This window comes from Ornithodoros turicata, chromosome 5, assembly GCF_037126465.1.
Source record: "Ornithodoros turicata isolate Travis chromosome 5, ASM3712646v1, whole genome shotgun sequence".
Lineage (NCBI taxonomy): Eukaryota > Metazoa > Arthropoda > Arachnida > Ixodida > Argasidae > Ornithodoros > Ornithodoros turicata.
The window spans coordinates 83,841,600-83,862,061 of NC_088205.1; the positions used below are offsets into that span (position 1 = coordinate 83,841,600).

The 20,462-nt window shown below is 45.0% G+C and overlaps 1 pseudogene; it reads left to right on the forward strand.

Moving 5' to 3' along the window:
• The first annotated feature begins 22 nt into the window (after positions 1-22).
• LOC135395966 (probable glutamate receptor) lies at positions 23-6,559 on the forward strand (annotated as a pseudogene).
• Positions 6,560-20,462: the final 13,903 nt, after the last annotated feature.

Below are 20,462 nucleotides of genomic sequence, written 5' to 3' on the forward strand. Positions count from 1 at the left end.
TATTTTCTCCTCCAGTTGAGCCATGTTCCTCCGTGTGGTAACCTTTCCGGTAAGTTGCCATTTCAAGCACGGCTGTAGAAAGAATTGAAATAACGAGTGAGCAACGTACGTTTTCAGTACGACCCTCATGCAGTGATCACAGAGCGTTATTCCGGTACTTGGGAGATTCGGGGACTCTTAGGCGACATTTTACGAGCCCTGTCCCGATCTATGGCTTTCAAGTAGGTGATTTTTTTTTTCACACAACATTCATTTTAGATAAGAATCTATCCTCCAGCTACTCCATCTCGTATCCGCCTGAGCGGACTTTGGGAATTGGTTTTCCGAACGGATCCTGGACTGGTCTTATCGGTTCCCTGCAAAGAAATGTGAGCAGCCATCAGCGTGTACGACAGACAAGACGCTAAAAGAACGTACCTTTTAATATTCAACTGAAGGAAGCGGACTTTGCCCTAGGACTGATGATCCCAACGAATGCCAGGAATGCCATCGCACATCCGACGACGGAAGTGTACTTGGACGAAATCACCATCCTAGCGGGACGATCTCACTCGCAGAGCACAAATATATTCAGTTACGTGCTCACCTTTGATTGGCAGGTAACATGGAGACATTTCCTTGACGTCAACTCATGGTTGCTGGACGTAGGTATGGGCGGGTGTTGTCCTTGCCATGATCACGCTAGCCGTCCTCTCAACCGCCTTGGATATTTTCTACGATCCACTCTCTAGGCATCGCATCATCCGTCGAATATTCACCCACATGTGGGAATACTTTGAGAACTTGCTCGGAAAAGGTCCATGTCTTTGTCAAGGTCGTGTCTTTTCTTTGACAACCTAACGTGCAGGCTCATCAGTGAACCCTCGATGGAATGCCGCTCGTGTCCTCAGTGGCTTCTGGTGGGTAGCTGTCACCGTTCTCGTGTTTGCCTTCGCTGGTCAAATGCGAGCTTGTCTCATGGTCAAGTCACAGGAGGCCGTCTTGCGAGGTGTGGACGATCTCGCAGACCAGAGCAGCATCAAGCCCTACACCATTTCGGGGAGCATTCTAACCTCTATCCTGAAGGTGAGTGCTATCTTATGGGCAGCTCGTCACAGACCAATGATATCTTGTTGACAGAATTCGCCAAATCCATCGTACCAGCGTGTATTCCGTCGGATCGAGAAAGAGAGGGGCACAGTGGCCCTGCATCATATCTACCACCCTTCTATACTGAAGGAAGTCCTTGGAGGCAAATCAGTCATCATCGCTGATAGAGGAACCTTCACATACAAGGTACTACAAGCCTTTTGCTCCCCATATGACATAGAAAATGTCGACCACACAAGGGTAGAGAACAGATGAGAAAAAGTCGGGGTCTCAGGACGCCGATATGTCGAATACACAGTGTCGTTGTTCTTTTTCAGAATATCTTCTAACTGAAAGACGGCAGCGAGGAGTGGTGGGGGGATTCAAACCCCCCACGTCTCTGGTTGAATTTAAGGAATGCTACTAATTACGACAACATCGCGCTCTCGTCAACATCTTACAAATCAGGGAGTTGTTGGTTCGAGTCCCGCTACCACTACTCGCTGTCTTTTCTGGGCATTCTTGGCTATTGGTGTGTTGGTCTTATAATTGTTCGTTAAGCGCCTACCGTTGCTTCTTCCAGCTGTCCTCCTCTAGAAGAAGAACAGTCTCTTTTCGAGATATCTCGTCCTGAAACTCTTTCCTTAACATGCTCATACGAGTTTCTTTTCGCAAAGACTATTTTAATCGAGGGTATAATAATTGTTCGTTGAGTCCTTGCCGTTGCTTCTTCCAGAAGAAGAACAGTCTCTTTTCGAGATATCTCGTCCTGAAGCGCTTCCCTCAACATGCTCATACGAGTTTCTTTTCCCAAAGATTATTTTAATCGAGGGTATAATAATTGTTCGTTGAGTCCATGCCGTTGCTTCTTCCAGAAGAAGAACAGTCTCTTTTCGAGATATCTCGTCCTGAAGCGCTTCCCTCAACATGCTCATACGAGTTTCTTTTCGCAAAGACTATTTTAATCGAGGGTATAATAATTGTTCGTTGAGTCCTTGCCGTTGCTTCTTCCAGAAGAAGAACAGTCTCTTTTCGAGATATCTCGTCCTGAAGCGCTTCCCTCAACATGCTCATACGAGTTTCTTTTCCCAAAGATTATTTTAATCGAGGGTATAATAATTGTTCGTTGAGTCCTTGCCGTTGCTTCTTCCAGAAGAAGAACAGTCTCTTTTCGAGATATCTCGTCCTGAAGCGCTTCCCTCAACATGCTCATACGAGTTTCTTTTCCCAAAGATTATTTTAACCGAGGGTATAATAATTGTTCGTTGAGTCCTTGCCGTTGCTTCTTCCAGAAGAAGAACAGTCTCTTTTCGAGATATCTCGTCCTGAAGGTCTTCCCTTAACATGCTCATACGAGTTTCTTTTCGCAAAGACTATTTTAATCGAGGGTATAATAATTGTTCGTTGAGTCCTTGCCGTTGCTTCTTCCAGAAGAAGAACAGTCTCTTTTCGAGATATCTCGTCCTGAAGGTCTTCCCTTAACATGCTCATACGAGTTTCTTTTCGCAAAGACTATTTTAATCGAGGGTATAATAATTGTTCGTTGAGACCTTGCCGTTGCTTCTTCCAGAAGAAGAACAGTCTCTTTTCGAGATATCTCGTCCTGAAGCGCTTCCCTCAACATGCTCATACGAGTTTCTTTTCCCAAAGATTATTTTAACCGAGGGTATAATAATTGTTCGTTGAGTCCTTGCCGTTGCTTCTTCCAGAAGAAGAACAGTCTCTTTTCGAGATATCTCGTCCTGAAGCGCTTCCCTCAACATGCTCATACGAGTTTCTTTTCCCAAAGATTATTTTAACCGAGGGTATAATAATTGTTCGTTGAGTCCTTGCCGTTGCTTCTTCCAGAAGAAGAACAGTCTCTTTTCGAGATATCTCGTCCTGAAGGTCTTCCCTTAACATGCTCATACGAGTTTCTTTTCGCAAAGACTATTTTAATCGAGGGTATAATAATTGTTCGTTGAGTCCTTGCCGTTGCTTCTTCCAGAAGAAGAACAGTCTCTTTTCGAGATATCTCGTCCTGAAGGTCTTCCCTTAACATGCTCATACGAGTTTCTTTTCGCAAAGACTATTTTAATCGAGGGTATAATAATTGTTCGTTGAGACCTTGCCGTTGCTTCTTCCAGAAGAAGAACAGTCTCTTTTCGAGATATCTCGTCCTGAAGCGCTTCCCTCAACATGCTCATACGAGTTTCTTTTCCCAAAGATTATTTTAACCGAGGGTATAATAATTGTTCGTTGAGTCCTTGCCGTTGCTTCTTCCAGAAGAAGAACAGTCTCTTTTCGAGATATCTCGTCCTGAAGGTCTTCCCTTAACATGCTCATACGAGTTTCTTTTCGCAAAGACTATTTTAATCGAGGGTATAATAATTGTTCGTTGAGTCCTTGCCGTTGCTTCTTCCAGAAGAAGAACAGTCTCTTTTCGAGATATCTCGTCCTGAAGGTCTTCCCTTAACATGCTCATACGAGTTTCTTTTCGCAAAGACTATTTTAATCGAGGGTATAATAATTGTTCGTTGAGTCCTTGCCGTTGCTTCTTCCAGAAGAAGAACAGTCTCTTTTCGAGATATCTCGTCCTGAAGCGCTTCCCTCAACATGCTCATACGAGTTTCTTTTCCCAAAGATTATTTTAATCGAGGGTATAATAATTGTTCGTTGAGTCCTTGCCGTTGCTTCTTCCAGAAGAAGAACAGTCTCTTTTCGAGATATCTCGTCCTGAAGCGCTTCCCTCAACATGCTCATACGAGTTTCTTTTCCCAAAGATTATTTTAACCGAGGGTATAATAATTGTTCGTTGAGTCCTTGCCGTTGCTTCTTCCAGAAGAAGAACAGTCTCTTTTCGAGATATCTCGTCCTGAAGGTCTTCCCTCAACATGCTCATACGAGTTTCTTTTCCCAAAGATTATTTTAATCGAGGGTATAATAATTGTTCGTTGAGTCCTTGCCGTTGCTTCTTCCAGAAGAAGAACAGTCTCTTTTCGAGATATCTCGTCCTGAAGCGCTTCCCTCAACATGCTCATACGAGTTTCTTTTCCCAAAGATTATTTTAACCGAGGGTATAATAATTGTTCGTTGAGTCCTTGCCGTTGCTTCTTCCAGAAGAAGAACAGTCTCTTTTCGAGATATCTCGTCCTGAAGCGCTTCCCTCAACATGCTCATACGAGTTTCTTTTCCCAAAGATTATTTTAATCGAGGGTATAATAATTGTTCGTTGAGTCCTTGCCGTTGCTTCTTCCAGAAGAAGAACAGTCTCTTTTCGAGATATCTCGTCCTGAAGCGCTTCCCTCAACATGCTCATACGAGTTTCTTTTCGCAAAGACTATTTTAATCGAGGGTATAATAATTGTTCGTTGAGTCCTTGCCGTTGCTTCTTCCAGAAGAAGAACAGTCTCTTTTCGAGATATCTCGTCCTGAAGCGCTTCCCTCAACATGCTCATACGAGTTTCTTTTCCCAAAGATTATTTTAATCGAGGGTATAATAATTGTTCGTTGAGTCCTTGCCGTTGCTTCTTCCAGAAGAAGAACAGTCTCTTTTCGAGATATCTCGTCCTGAAGCGCTTCCCTCAACATGCTCATACGAGTTTCTTTTCCCAAAGATTATTTTAATCGAGGGTATAATAATTGTTCGTTGAGTCCATGCCGTTGCTTCTTCCAGAAGAAGAACAGTCTCTTTTCGAGATATCTCGTCCTGAAGCGCTTCCCTCAACATGCTCATACGAGTTTCTTTTCGCAAAGACTATTTTAATCGAGGGTATAATAATTGTTCGTTGAGTCCTTGCCGTTGCTTCTTCCAGAAGAAGAACAGTCTCTTTTCGAGATATCTCGTCCTGAAGCGCTTCCCTCAACATGCTCATACGAGTTTCTTTTCCCAAAGATTATTTTAATCGAGGGTATAATAATTGTTCGTTGAGTCCATGCCGTTGCTTCTTCCAGAAGAAGAACAGTCTCTTTTCGAGATATCTCGTCCTGAAGCGCTTCCCTCAACATGCTCATACGAGTTTCTTTTCGCAAAGACTATTTTAATCGAGGGTATAATAATTGTTCGTTGAGTCCTTGCCGTTGCTTCTTCCAGAAGAAGAACAGTCTCTTTTCGAGATATCTCGTCCTGAAGCGCTTCCCTCAACATGCTCATACGAGTTTCTTTTCGCAAAGACTATTTTAATCGAGGGTATAATAATTGTTCGTTGAGTCCTTGCCGTTGCTTCTTCCAGAAGAAGAACAGTCTCTTTTCGAGATATCTCGTCCTGAAGCGCTTCCCTCAACATGCTCATACGAGTTTCTTTTCCCAAAGATTATTTTAATCGAGGGTATAATAATTGTTCGTTGAGTCCTTGCCGTTGCTTCTTCCAGAAGAAGAACAGTCTCTTTTCGAGATATCTCGTCCTGAAGCGCTTCCCTCAACATGCTCATACGAGTTTCTTTTCCCAAAGATTATTTTAATCGAGGGTATAATAATTGTTCGTTGAGTCCATGCCGTTGCTTCTTCCAGAAGAAGAACAGTCTCTTTTCGAGATATCTCGTCCTGAAGCGCTTCCCTCAACATGCTCATACGAGTTTCTTTTCGCAAAGACTATTTTAATCGAGGGTATAATAATTGTTCGTTGAGTCCTTGCCGTTGCTTCTTCCAGAAGAAGAACAGTCTCTTTTCGAGATATCTCGTCCTGAAGCGCTTCCCTCAACATGCTCATACGAGTTTCTTTTCCCAAAGATTATTTTAATCGAGGGTATAATAATTGTTCGTTGAGTCCTTGCCGTTGCTTCTTCCAGAAGAACAATAGTCTCTTTTCGAGATATCTCGTCCTGAAGCGCTTCCCTCAACATGATCATACGAGTTTCTTTTCGCAAAGATTATTTTAATCGAGGGTATAATAATTGTTCGTTGAGTCCTTGCCGTTGCTTCTTCCAGAAGAAGAACGGTAAAATATTGTGACTTCGAATGTTATGAGAAGTTTCGGAATAACCTTGGCTGCAGAAGGGGAATTCCTTGTAGAGAATAATAAAAAAACATTATCAATGTCGTTATAATAAATATGCGAAAGAACAATAATGATTACAGGTGGCCAGTTCGTGTCGCAACTACAGCAACGGAGAGTTTTACATTACCAGGGACCCAATCATACGGTTTCGATTCGTCATGTACCTCAGCAACTCCATGTCACCCAATCTACGACGAAACATCAACAGAAGGTGATTTCGGATTAAAGATGGGGTTCGTCCTTCAAGACGAGGGACCATACTGCTGATAAGGGTAGTGAAGTTCACTCATGTTGGATTCTTTTTCAGATTGGTGTGGCTTCGTGAAGTGGGCATCATGGACAAGTGGGTGAGAAACATGCTGGGTGACTGGGATCACTGCAGACAGGACATTCCAAAGTTAACGCTTTCTTTCAAAGACCTGTATGCAATCTTTGTCATGTGGTCTCTCTTCATCGCGCTTTCTCTAGTCGTCTTTGTCATCGAGACCTACACATTAAAATCTTGTTCAACCTAGGCTGGAGGAAGCCCAGAAGAAATAAATCATTTCGAGGTATCCTAAACCGAGTCCGGTTTTATTCGTCGCGAACAAGGGCATTTTCGATGCGTTGTTGGCGGACGTCAACTGTAAGAACCTTTGGCATTATCCACCGTCAGGGATCACGCAGTGACGTTAAGAAAGTGATGCATGCAAGTTTAATGTTGGCGTGTTCAATAATGCACACCATGGCGGCGCTAATTGATGATAGCTGTTTTCTTGGTGAGAATAAAACCGCTTTCATATTGAATGAGTGTGTTGAGAGGAAATAAAAAAAAAACTTGCAAGAAATGATTATATAAATCGTCTCCCAGATCATTTATTCGAGAATATTTACGAGTATGTCCCCGAACTTTCTTATTTACGGCAATCCTTGGTCGACGATGTTCTCAAAGTGTTGACGCATACAACAGAACATCGTTATATGAATATTATCTTTTACATACAGGTCCCGTTTGAGATTCCGATTCTCTCCTATGAGTGACAATTATTTGACCATTTTAAAAGAGAACGGTTCCTTTGTAGGAAGAATTTGGCGCCAACGAAAATCCGAGCGAAAAATCAGGCGCGTGAACCCTATGAGAGTCGGCCGTTAATTAGGTGACGCCTATTAGTTTGCTCGGGAACTCCATGGAGAGCGCTTTGAACGAAACAAACGACGCTTCAAACAGAATGCATTATTCATGTCCTCACATGATGAGAGTCGCCCCAAAGGGATTTTTCTTCACAGGTCACGCAATTTTCGACAGTGCGTTGTCCTTCTGGCAACTGTTTTGCTAAAACATCATGAGGAAAGATGGGTGAAAGCAACTGGTGTGGGAATGAAAAAAATATGTAGCTATACGTATCCTCCGTATGTTTCGTTTGTGAGGACCATAATAAGGCACCTGCAGCGGACGGTAATGATGCGTCCGCTTGAAAGGAAGTCTTCTTTGAAAAGATGACTCCGAGGTTGTATTTCTATTTCCCGACCTCCGTATGGCCCCGTTCAAGTCAGTTATTGTTTCTTGGCATTGGTTACTGATACGAAGAGAAAAAACTCAGCTCAAGCACAAAACAATTTCTCTCTTTTAAGCTATGCATGGCACAAAAACAGTGTGCAGACCGCCAGAGTGTCTTGAGTAATTACGATGAAGCCACACCAGACATCTTGTGCCGAGATGTTATTTTTTTTTTTTTTTTTTAAATCTGGCACAAATGGTCGATTAAGCCGCTTCAATGAAATTATTTATCCCAGTATATTTCGATAGTTATTTTACTGTAACGTTGTTTCTCTTTATAATCTGTCTGAAGAAGTGAGGATAGCGGGGTTTTCGTTGTCAGCGCCCTTGGTTTCCAATGACTCATGACTGAACATTTCAGTGTGCATCATGAAAATTTTAGGATGGGATTGACGCTTGTCCATTTTGATAACGTCATCGAGGTGCAGAGATCATCGACATCATCGATTGCAGGAGAAAAACACTGAATGGTATAATATTCGATGTTAAATAATTGGCCGCGATTTGCCCGGAAATATAACGCGTGTAATTCTATAATTCGTTTCGGATTTACGTCACGAGATATATATGATCATGAGCGACGCACAGTGGGTTAGTCTTGACCACGTGAGGGTTCTTTAACGTGCGCTCAAACCTCAGCACTTTCATGGAAATACTTGGCACAGTTTTTAAACTTTCGTTTGGGATACTTTACAAAGTCAAATAAACGAAGGCACTTTAGAGTCCTTGTGGTTGACTCTATCACCACACCATCATCACTCTATCACCATGGGACTTGGATCGTTATTGTGAAGGGGCTCGTTATTTCCTTCCCCACATCCCCACCAGCAATGGGGTCGCCTCTGGCGATGAACCTCCCCACTCTCCATCCCAACAACGTTGTTTATCGATAGCTGTACACTGCGTGAAAAAGTGCCGTCAAACTTATTAAGTAGCTGTTTTGCAACATGTGGTTTATTTCCAGCGTTTCCACGAGTTTCCAATAAGAAGAAGAAGAAAAACAATCGTTTAGACTCTCATTTTCCCATTACTAAATGACGCACCACATTGAAAGTAAGACATCCTAAAGGTGGCTTCTCCACATAAAGGCGGCTCGTGTGGCAGAGCACGCTTTACAGAACAGCCTAGCGGCAGTGCGTGCAAACTTGAGAAAGTGAAACGATGAAATTTGTCCTTTCTATGTTGCCCCAGCCTCAGAACATCGGTTCTCTCATGTTCTCTCAAGAAAGTGAATTTCTCAAAAACAGAAATTATGTAAATAGAAAATAGAAGAGAAATTGGCTGAGGTTCCTTTTTTTCTGTAAGACGCCATATTAGCGATTTTGCCCAAGTCAACTTGTTCCTCGTGTGTCGTTGGCCATTTGTATCAAAATAGTTTGGCGGGCGGAGCGAAGGGAGAGGAGGATATGTGACGTAGAGGTAACGCCCACTTATAGGAACTCAAAAGTGGCGCGGCGTTGCTGGGAGGGGTTAAAAAAGGCGCTGCCATCGACGGGATTCACAAAACGGTAACGCTCTTTCTCTTCATCTCAGTCTGGAAGAAAAACTTGCAGTAGCTTTTTCGAAAACCAATTCTAGCCAAATAATGTGCCTTGAAAAAAAAAAAGTATACAAGTGATGCTCGTAGAAAACCTCTGATAACGTCCAATGACTTGAATCTTATTCGCATCGCCTTATTAACCTGTCTTCTAAAATGTGCTCTTTCGTAGACGCTTACAGATAACTGTTTTGCTTTCGTAACTTGTTCTGTGCCAACCATTTCAAGAACAAGATATATCCGCATTCCAAAAACCAAAGTCGTTTAACCAGGCGTCTAAACAATGTATCAGTTTGAATTATTTGCTACTGCTTGGGACGCAAAAAAAATGTTGCTACTCCGATTCTATTGAGCGCCCGATAGGAAAAACATTCCTTGCAATGCGTGAAAATGTGTGTCGGGAGAGGGGAAAGATATGTGAAACAATGGTGTTTCTGAACGTTGCCAACACATCTCTTGTCTACAACAATGCATTGAGACATTTATCAACTTATTAGTTTTGACGGAATACAGTCTTTATCAACGAACAAAACCACTAGAGGGACCATTTCTAGTTGAATCTGCGGGAACCAGTGTTGGTATTTTTTTCTTGAGATGTTGTACATCAAGAGAAAACATCTGTAAGATGGTTAGGAATGGGACAAGTTGGTAACCGTCAAACATAACCAAAGAAGTGCTTAAGACGCGGACATAGACAGGACATGCGTTCACTGCAAGTGTCGTCCGGGTAAATTAAATTCTTAAACGCTTCTTTAGTTACATATGTTCCCCGTTAGTCCTCTCTTCCGAATACAAAGATAACTTTTAACGATTGGCTCTCTAACTTTTGAGGATTTGCAATGATGGGATAAAAGTTTCAATAAAAAAGTTCGTAGGGAGGAATTCGTAGTAGCCCGTGTATCCAGGATATTCCATCGTCGGAAAACTTTGTTGAACATTAACAGCATAAGAAAACCGTCTTTTCATTACCAGTCAATAAGAAGGACAGCTTTCCTTACAGCAACAATATTGTGCGTGGTGCAGACGTCTTTCCTTTTAGACGCTCGGGGTGATACTCAAATCGGCTTACCCCCCTCAAGATTCCTCCTACGGTGATAAGTCTTCTAATGTAATTCTCGTTTCTTTTTTTAGCCTTCTTTGTTGGCGTTAGAATGAAAAAAAAATCTTGCTGACCTTCCATGATGTACGCACACATTTAAACGCAAGAACGTACGTCACTGAACCGCTGTACTTCCATCGGTTCACACTGAAGCGGTTTATGGGAACTTATGGGTGTAATAACCATCGATATATGGCTCTGTCATTAATGTACCGTCCCAGTCAAGTAGTTTTGTATCGCCTTAAGAGGATTTCTAAAGAATGATCCAAACAATTTTACGCGCGTATTTCTCGGCTCAGCACGTTTAATGAGATCCAATTAACATTATTATTAAAACCCTGTTTGGTTCCACCTGATCACCGCATTAATTTTACAAAATGAGCGCTAGTAATAAACTAGACGGGTATATTAATTTTCTCTCAGACGCCTTTTTCTTCAGAGTTCATGGCGATAATTCCTCGTTATACTTGGGACGTCCAGAACAGTTGCCGCGAATAGTGTCTAGGAAGAATGCTTATTTCAAACATCTCAAATGCAAAACGTCGTCTGCAAACGATTGCAAATGTGGTGGCGCCACCGTTGTCTGTTCTCATTGCTGGCTCGCGGATGAAAATGTCGGTGTTCTGCCGGTAAATGCAAAAACTCGAGTATTTTCCTTCAGCTGAAGCCGCTGAAACTCATACATAGAATCTGAGTGCCGCGGGCATTGGAGCAACGCGCAGGGAATTGTATTCTCGCACGAACGTTAATCATCAACATGATCACTATTGTTATTATTACGGAGACCGTCTTCTTACCACAGAAGATACACGTTCGGAATCTATTTCTTTTGGCAGGAAAAGTAAGCCATACAAGACCGCTAGCTATTCTTTAGTAAGAATCTTTGTGCCCAGCCACGATGTCATAGGCTTCCCGCAGGTAGTTGTGGTTGCGATCGAGAGAGAGAGACGTTAAACAAACAGCTTAAACAGCGCCAGTCGAGAAGAAGAGAGAAGGGAGGGGGTGACGTGTTCTTCCCTCCTAGCGATACGACTTTCAGACAATCGTCGAGTCCCAAGAAGGGGTTGGTCCTTGCGACGTCCTTGACAAAGAGCTTCGTGCTTCGTCTGGAGATGGATGTCTTGATGTGTATTCCACCAATCGGCTGTTACGCGTGGACACGTTTTACCGCAGGGCGGGTATTGCCGTGGAAGCGGACATGGCTCGGGACTCATTGAAACCACCCAGCGCGCCTCAGGATGGGAGGTCATTGTACATTACAAGGACCATATGGAATGCACGTCGCACACAATCTTGACAGAGTAAGATAGTACCAGGATAGCTATGACTGCTTTGCTGTCAGTGAGTATACCGTCCAGGCGCGGAGAAGCAGACATATAGTCGTGCCCCGTTAATATGGACAACTCGAATTATGGACGATTTTTGTGAGGGCCAAACTTTTTCGATGCATTTTCGTCTCGTTAATATGGAATCTCGCTTTTCGGACAATGGAAGGTATATCAAGGTACAAACCATATGTAGTCCATGTATTCTTGTCTCGTTATTATGTACGGTATCGATATGGAGGGCAAGTCTCTCCCCACATTCTACGGAGAACTTTTGAAAGTAGCACATTCCGTTGCACAAACGGAGCTATAAGAAGAAAGGGGGATATATGTGGACATGGAATATCCCGTATGACGTCATAACTGTTCCGAACACGTGCACGAGCAAGGCTTGGCAGCTAACGCGGCGGCACAGTTGTCGGGCCCTGGCGTCAACGACTCGAGCAACGCAACGGTAACATCTGCTGTGGCGTGACTAAAAAGGCTCTTCAATTATTTGAGGACAATGGTGATGAGCAGCAGGCCCTACGCGTTGCCGACGTTTTGCTAAGCTTAAATCCATGTGCAACCTGCAAGCAGGCCAAACAAATGTACTTACGAGAACTTGGAAGGATTTGGGAATATGCTAAGTTACTTGTTAACAAGCTTTCTCTATCCGGGCGGCTACGAGAAGCTCCACAACACAGATTAGAGTCGTAATACGTACAAGTGCGACAGGATTGCAAACGACACCGGCGTCTGCCTCGACGACATCGCTACACCGCAGTTTCGTCCACAGTTTGACGGCTGAACTTCACCAAGACTGGCCCCGTCTACCGGAAGTTATGGACAGCGACTTCACACTAATCGAGCTAAAGGCAGCGTTGGAGCTTGTGAACGCCGGCTCGTCCCCGGGACCCGATAAAATCACCTATGCCGCACTGCGAAACCTTGACGGGCGGTCACTCCAAGCTATCCTTCATGTGTATACGTAATACGTCTTGGCAACACAGATCTTTACCACCTACCTGGAAGGAGGCTTTGGTTGTTCCCATCTTGAAACCAGGCAAGCCCCCAAATACCCTATTCTCCTTTCGCCCTGTGAGCCTGACAAGCAGTATGGGAAAACTGATGGAGAGAATGCTTTTGCATCGCCTCGACTGGTGGCTCGAAAAACAACGGGCGTTCCCTCAAGAAATGGCTGGATTTCGTCGCCACCGAAGCTCCATGGATCCAGTTCTTGACCTAGTCTCTACAGTCCAACATGCTCGTGCCCATCGGCAGATCGTCCTATCGGTTTTCCTCGACATCAAGCGCGCATATGATACCGTCTCGCACATTTGTGTGCTGCACGCCTTGCGCTCGTTTGGGGTATCCGGTCGGCTCTTCATCTGGCTCCAAGACTTCCGTACGGATCGAACTGTCGCTGTCCGTACGTCCCAAGCCAATGCCCTCAGCATCCTGTGCATCAAGGAGTCACCCAAGGAACTATTCTCAGTCCGACACTCTTTAATGTGGTGATGGCCGGCCTACAATCAGTAATTCCTCGCAAAGTGTCGTCTTCCGTGTATGCAGATGACGTCGCCCTTTGGACAGTAGGAAAATCACGCCCAGCCATACAGCGCCGCCTGCAGCTCGCTTTAAATAGTCTACATACGTATCTCACGCACATTGGGATGGACCTTTCACCCGAAAAGTGGGTCGAGCTCCCTTTCACGCGCAAAGTTATGACCAATTTCCTTCTTTGGGTTGGTGCCAAGAAACTTGAGCCGGTACGCTTCCACCGCTTCCTTGGCGTGGTAATCGACTCGGACTTACGCTGGGCTCGCCACATTAGACACCTTGAAACTAAAGTGCAGCGAAGGCTCCCCGCAATTAAACATCTTTCTGGCTCAGGATGGGGTTGTGATCAGCGTTCCCTGCTCGCAGTTCACGCGGTATTGGTGAGGTCGACTCTGGCGATGAATTTCCCCTCTCTCCAAAGTCAAAATAAAGTTGTTGTTGTTTTGCTACAGGATTGTGTACCCCGGTTGTGCCAACGGTTGACGCCGCTCAACGAATGTACTTACGACAACTACGGGGGATCTGGGGAGATTCTAAGTTGATTGTTAACAAGCTTTCTCTATCTGCTCCGCTGCGAAAAGCTCCACAACACAGATTATAGTCGTAATACGCGCAAGTGCTACAGGATTGTGTACCCCGGTTGTGCCAACGGTTGACGCCGCTCAACGAATGTACTTACGACAACTACGGGGGATCTGGGGAGATTCTAAGTTGATTGTTAACAAGCTTTCTCTATCTGCTCCGCTGCGAAAAGCTCCACAACACAGATTATAGTCGTAATACGCGCAAGTGCTACAGGATTGTGTACCCCGGTTGTGCCAACGGTTGACGCCGCTCAACGAATGTGCTTACGACAACTTGGATGGATCTGGGGAGATTCTAAGTTGATTATGTATTAACAAGCTTTCTCTATCTGCTCCGCCGCGAAAAGCTCCACAACAAGATTATAGTCGTAATACGCGCAAATGCTACAGGATTGTGTACCCCGGTTGTGCCAACGGTTGACGCCGCTCAACGAATGTGCTTACGACAACTTGGAGGGATCTGAGGAGATTCTAAGTTGATTATGTATTAACAAGCTTTCTCTATCTGCTCCGCTGCGAAAAGCTCCACAACACAGATTATAGTCGTAATACGCGCAAGTGCTACAGGATTGTGTACCCCGGTTTGTGCCAACGGTTGACGCCGCTCAACGAATGTGCTTACGACAACTTGAACAGATCTGGGGAGATTCTAAGTTGATTGTTAACAAGCTTTTTCTATCTGCTCCGCTGCGAAAAGCTCAACCACACAGATTATAGTCGTAATACGCGCAAGTGCTACAGAATTATGTACCCCGGTTGTGCCAACGGTTGACGCCGCTCAACGAATGTACTTACGACAACTAGGGGGGATCTGGAAAGATTCTAAGTTGATTGTTAACAAGCTTTCTCCATCTGCTCTGCTCCGAAAAGCTCCACAACACAGATTATAGTCGTAATACGCGCAAGTGCTACAGGATTGTGTACCCCGGTTGTGCCAACGGTTGACGCCGCTCAACGAATGTACTTACGACAACTAGGGGGGATCTGGAAAGATTCTAAGTTGATTGTTAACAAGTTTTCTCTATCTGCTCTGCTCCGAAAAGCTCCACAACACAGATTATAGTCGTAATACGCGCAAGTGCTACAGGATTGTGTACCCCGGTTTGTGCCAACGGTTGACGCCGCTCAACGAATGTGCTTAGGACAACTTGGAGAGATCTGGGGAGATTCTAATTTGATTGTTAACAAGCTTTCTCTATCTCCTCTGCTCCGAAAAGCTCCACAACACAGATTATAGTCGTAATACGCGCAAGTGCTACAGGATTGTGTACCCCGGTTGTGCCAACGGTTGACGCCGCTCAACGAATGTGCTTACGACAACTTGGATGGATCTGGGGAGATTCTAAGTTGATTATGTATTAACAAGCTTTCTCTATCTGCTCCGCCGCGAAAAGCTCCACAACAAGATTATAGTCGTAATACGCGCAAATGCTACAGGATTGTGTACCCCGGTTGTGCCAACGGTTGACGCCGCTCAACGAATGTGCTTACGACAACTTGGAGGGATCTGAGGAGATTCTAAGTTGATTATGTATTAACAAGCTTTCTCTATCTGCTCCGCTGCGAAAAGCTCCACAACACAGATTATAGTCGTAATACGCGCAAGTGCTACAGGATTGTGTACCCCGGTTTGTGCCAACGGTTGACGCCGCTCAACGAATGTGCTTACGACAACTTGAACAGATCTGGGGAGATTCTAAGTTGATTGTTAACAAGCTTTTTCTATCTGCTCCGCTGCGAAAAGCTCAACCACACAGATTATAGTCGTAATACGCGCAAGTGCTACAGAATTATGTACCCCGGTTGTGCAAACGGTTGACGCCGCTCAACGAATGTACTTACGACAACTAGGGGGGATCTGGAAAGATTCTAAGTTGATTGTTAACAAGCTTTCTCCATCTGCTCTGCTCCGAAAAGCTCCACAACACAGATTATAGTCGTAATACGCGCATGTGCTACAGGATTGTGTACCCCGGTTGTGCCAACGGTTGACGCCGCTCAACGAATGTACTTACGACAACTAGGGGGGATCTGGAAAGATTCTAAGTTGATTGTTAACAAGTTTTCTCTATCTGCTCTGCTCCGAAAAGCTCCACAACACAGATTATAGTCGTAATACGCGCAAGTGCTACAGGATTGTGTACCCCGGTTTGTGCCAACGGTTGACGCCGCTCAACGAATGTGCTTAGGACAACTTGGAGAGATCTGGGGAGATTCTAATTTGATTGTTAACAAGCTTTCTCTATCTCCTCTGCTCCGAAAAGCTCCACAACACAGATTATAGTCGTAATACGCGCAAGTGCTACAGGATTGTGTACCCCGGTTGTGCCAACGGTTGACGCCGCTCAACGAATGTACTTACGACAACTAGGGGGATCTGGAAAGATTCTAAGTTGATTGTTAACAAGCTTTCTCTATCCGCGCCGCTGCGAAAAGCTCCACAACACAGATTATAGTCGTAATACGCGCAAGTGCTACAGGATTGTGTACCCCGGTTGTGCCAACGGTTGACGCCGCTCAACGAATGTGCTTACGACAACTTGGAGGGATCTGGGGAGATTCTAAATTGATTGTTAACAAGCTTTCTCTATCCGCGCCGCTGCGAAAAGCTCCACAACACAGATTATAGTCGTAATACGCGCAAGTGCTACAGGATTGTGTACCCCGGTTGTGCCAACGGTTGACGCCGCTCAACGAATGTACTTACGACAACTTGGAGGGATCTGGGGAGATTCTAGGTTGATTGTTAACAAGCTTTCTCTATCCGCGCCGCTGCGAAAAGCTCCACAACACAGATTATAGTCGTAATACGCGCAAGTGCTACAGGATTGTGTACCCCGGTTGTGCCAACGGTTGACGCCGCTCAACGAATGTGCTTACGACAACTTGGAGGGATCTGGGGAGATTCTAAGTTGATTGTTAACAAGCTTTCTCTATCTGCTCCGCTGCGAAAAGCTCCACAACACAGATTATAGTCGTAATACGCGCAAGTGCTACAGGATTGTGTACCCCGGTTGTGCCAACGGTTGACGCCGCTCAACGAATGTGCTTACGACAACTTGGAGGGATCTGGGGAGATTCTAAGTTGATTGTTAACAAGCTTTCTCTATCCGCGCCGCTGCGAAAAGCTCCACAACACAGATTATAGTCGTAATACGCGCAAGTGCTACAGGATTGTGTACCCCGGTTGTGCCAACGGTTGACGCCGCTCAACGAATGTGCTTACGACAACTTGGAGGGATCTGGGGAGATTCTAAGTTGATTGTTAACAAGCTTTCTCTATCCGCGCCGCTGCGAAAAGCTCCACAACACAGATTATAGTCGTAATACGCGCAAGTGCTACAGAATTGTGTACCCCGGTTGTGCCAACGGTTGACGCCGCTCAACGAATGTGCTTACGACAACTTGGAGGGATCTGGGGAGATTCTAAGTTGATTGTTAACAAGCTTTCTCTATCCGCGCCGCTGCGAAAAGCTCCACAACACAGATTATAGCCGTAATACGCCCAAGTGCTACAGGATTGTGTACCCCGGTTGTGCCAACGGTTGACGCCGCTCAACGAATGTGCTTACGACAACTTGGAGAGATCTGGGGAGATTCTAAGTTGATTGTTAACAAGCTTTCTCTATCCGCGCCGCTGCGAAAAGCTCCACAACACAGATTATAGTCGTAATACGCGCAAGTGCTACAGGATTGTGTACCCCGGTTGTGCCAACGGTTGACGCCGCTCAACGAATGTGCTTACGACAACTTGGATGGATCTGGGGAGATTCTAAGTTGATTATGTATTAACAAGCTTTCTCTATCTGCTCCGCCGCGAAAAGCTCCACAACAAGATTATAGTCGTAATACGCGCAAATGCTACAGGATTGTGTACCCCGGTTGTGCCAACGGTTGACGCCGCTCAACGAATGTGCTTACGACAACTTGGAGGGATCTGAGGAGATTCTAAGTTGATTATGTATTAACAAGCTTTCTCTATCTGCTCCGCTGCGAAAAGCTCCACAACACAGATTATAGTCGTAATACGCGCAAGTGCTACAGGATTGTGTACCCCGGTTTGTGCCAACGGTTGACGCCGCTCAACGAATGTGCTTACGACAACTTGAACAGATCTGGGGAGATTCTAAGTTGATTGTTAACAAGCTTTTTCTATCTGCTCCGCTGCGAAAAGCTCAACCACACAGATTATAGTCGTAATACGCGCAAGTGCTACAGAATTATGTACCCCGGTTGTGCCAACGGTTGACGCCGCTCAACGAATGTACTTACGACAACTAGGGGGGATCTGGAAAGATTCTAAGTTGATTGTTAACAAGCTTTCTCCATCTGCTCTGCTCCGAAAAGCTCCACAACACAGATTATAGTCGTAATACGCGCAAGTGCTACAGGATTGTGTACCCCGGTTGTGCCAACGGTTGACGCCGCTCAACGAATGTACTTACGACAACTAGGGGGGATCTGGAAAGATTCTAAGTTGATTGTTAACAAGCTTTCTCTATCTGCTCTGCTCCGAAAAGCTCCACAACACAGATTATAGTCGTAATACGCGCAAGTGCTACAGGATTGTGTACCCCGGTTTGTGCCAACGGTTGACGCCGCTCAACGAATGTGCTTAGGACAACTTGGAGAGATCTGGGGAGATTCTAAGTTGATTGTTAACAAGCTTTCTCTATCTCCTGTGCTCCGAAAAGCTCCACAACACAGATTATAGTCGTAATACGCGCAAGTGCTACAGGATTGTGTACCCCGGTTGTGCCAACGGTTGACGCCGCTCAACGAATGTACTTACGACAACTATGGGGGATCAGGAAAGATTCTAAGTTGATTGTTAACAAGCTTTTTCTATCTGCTCCGCTGCGAAAAGCTCCACCACACAGATTATAGTCGTAATACGCGCAAGTGCTACAGGATTGTGTACCCCGGTTGTGCCAACGGTTGACGCCGCTCAACGAATGTACTTACGACAACTAGGGGGGATCTGGAAAGATTCTAAGTTGATTGTTAACAAGCTTTCTCTATCTGCTCTGCTCCGAAAAGCTCCACAACACAGATTATAGTCGTAATACGCGCAAGTGCTACAGGATTGTGTACCCCGGTTGTGCCAACGGTTGACGCCGCTCAACGAATGTACTTACGACAACTAGGGGGATCTGGAAAGAGTCTAAGTTGATTGTTAACAAGCTTTTTCTATCTGCTCCGCTGCGAAAAGCTCCACCATACAGATTATAGTCGTAATACGCGCAAGTGCTACAGGATTGTGTACCCCGGTTGTGCCAACGGTTGACGCCGCTCAACGAATGTACTTACGACAACTAGGGGGGATCTGGAAAGATTCTAAGTTGATTGTTAACAAGCTTTTTCTATCTGCTCCGCTGCGAAAAGCTCCACCATACAGATTATAGTCGTAATACGCGCAAGTGCTACAGGATTGTGTACCCCGGTTGTGCCAACGGTTGACGCCGCTTAACGAATGTACTTACGACAACTAGGGGGGATCTGGAAAGATTCTAAGTTGATTGTTAACAAGCTTTTTCTATCTGCTCCGCTGCGAAAAGCTCCACCATACAGATTATAGTCGTAATACGCGCAAGTGCTACAGGATTGTGTACCCCGGTTGTGCCAACGGTTGACGCCGCTCAACGAATGTACTTACGACAACTAGGGGGGATCTGGAAAGATTCTAAGTTGATTGTTAACAAGCTTTTTCTATCTGCTCCGCTGCGAAAAGCTCCACCATACAGATTATAGTCGTAATACGCGCAAGTGCTACAGGATTGTGTACCCCGGTTGTGCCAACGGTTGACGCCGCTTAACGAATGTACTTACGACAACTAGGGGGGATCTGGAAAGATTCTAAGTTGATTGTTAACAAGCTTTTTCTATCTGCTCCGCTGCGAAAAGCTCCACCATACAGATTATAGTCGTAATACGCGCAAGTGCTACAGGATTGTGTACCCCGGTTGTGCCAACGGTTGACGCCGCTTAACGAATGTACTTACGACAACTAGGGGGGATCTGGAAAGATTCTAAGTTGATTGTTAACAAGCTTTTTCTATCTGCTCCGCTGCGAAAAGCTCCACCATACAGATTATAGTCGTAATACGCGCAAGTGCTACAGGATTGTGTACCCCGGTTGTGCCAACGGTTGACGCCGCTTAACGAATGTACTTACGACAACTAGGGGGGATCTGGAAAGATTCTAAGTTGATTGTTAACAAGCTTTTTCTATCTGCTCCGCTGCGAAAAGCTCCACCATACAGATTATAGTCGTAATACGCGCAAGTGCTACAGGATTGTGTACCCCGGTTGTGCCAACGGTTGACGCCGCTTAACGAATGTACTTACGACAACTAGGGGGGGATCTGGAAAGATTCTAAGTTGATTGTTAACAAGCTTTTTCTATCTGCTCCGCTGCGAAAAGCTCCACCATACAGATTATAGTCGTAATACGCGCAAGTGCTACAGGATTGTGTACCCCGGTTGTGCCAACGGTTGACGCCGCTCAACGAATGTACTTACGACAACTAGGGGGGATCTGGAAAGATTCTAAGTTGATTGTTAACACGCTTTCTCTATCTGCTCCGCTGCGAAAAGCTCCACCATACAGATTATAGTCGTAATACGCGCAAGTGCTACAGGATTGTGTACCCCGGTTGTGCCAACGGTTGACGCCGCTTAACGAATGTACTTACGACAACTAGGGGGGATCTGGAAAGATTCTAAGTTGATTGTTAACAAGCTTTTTCTATCTGCTCCGCTGCGAAAAGCTCCACCATACAGATTATAGTCGT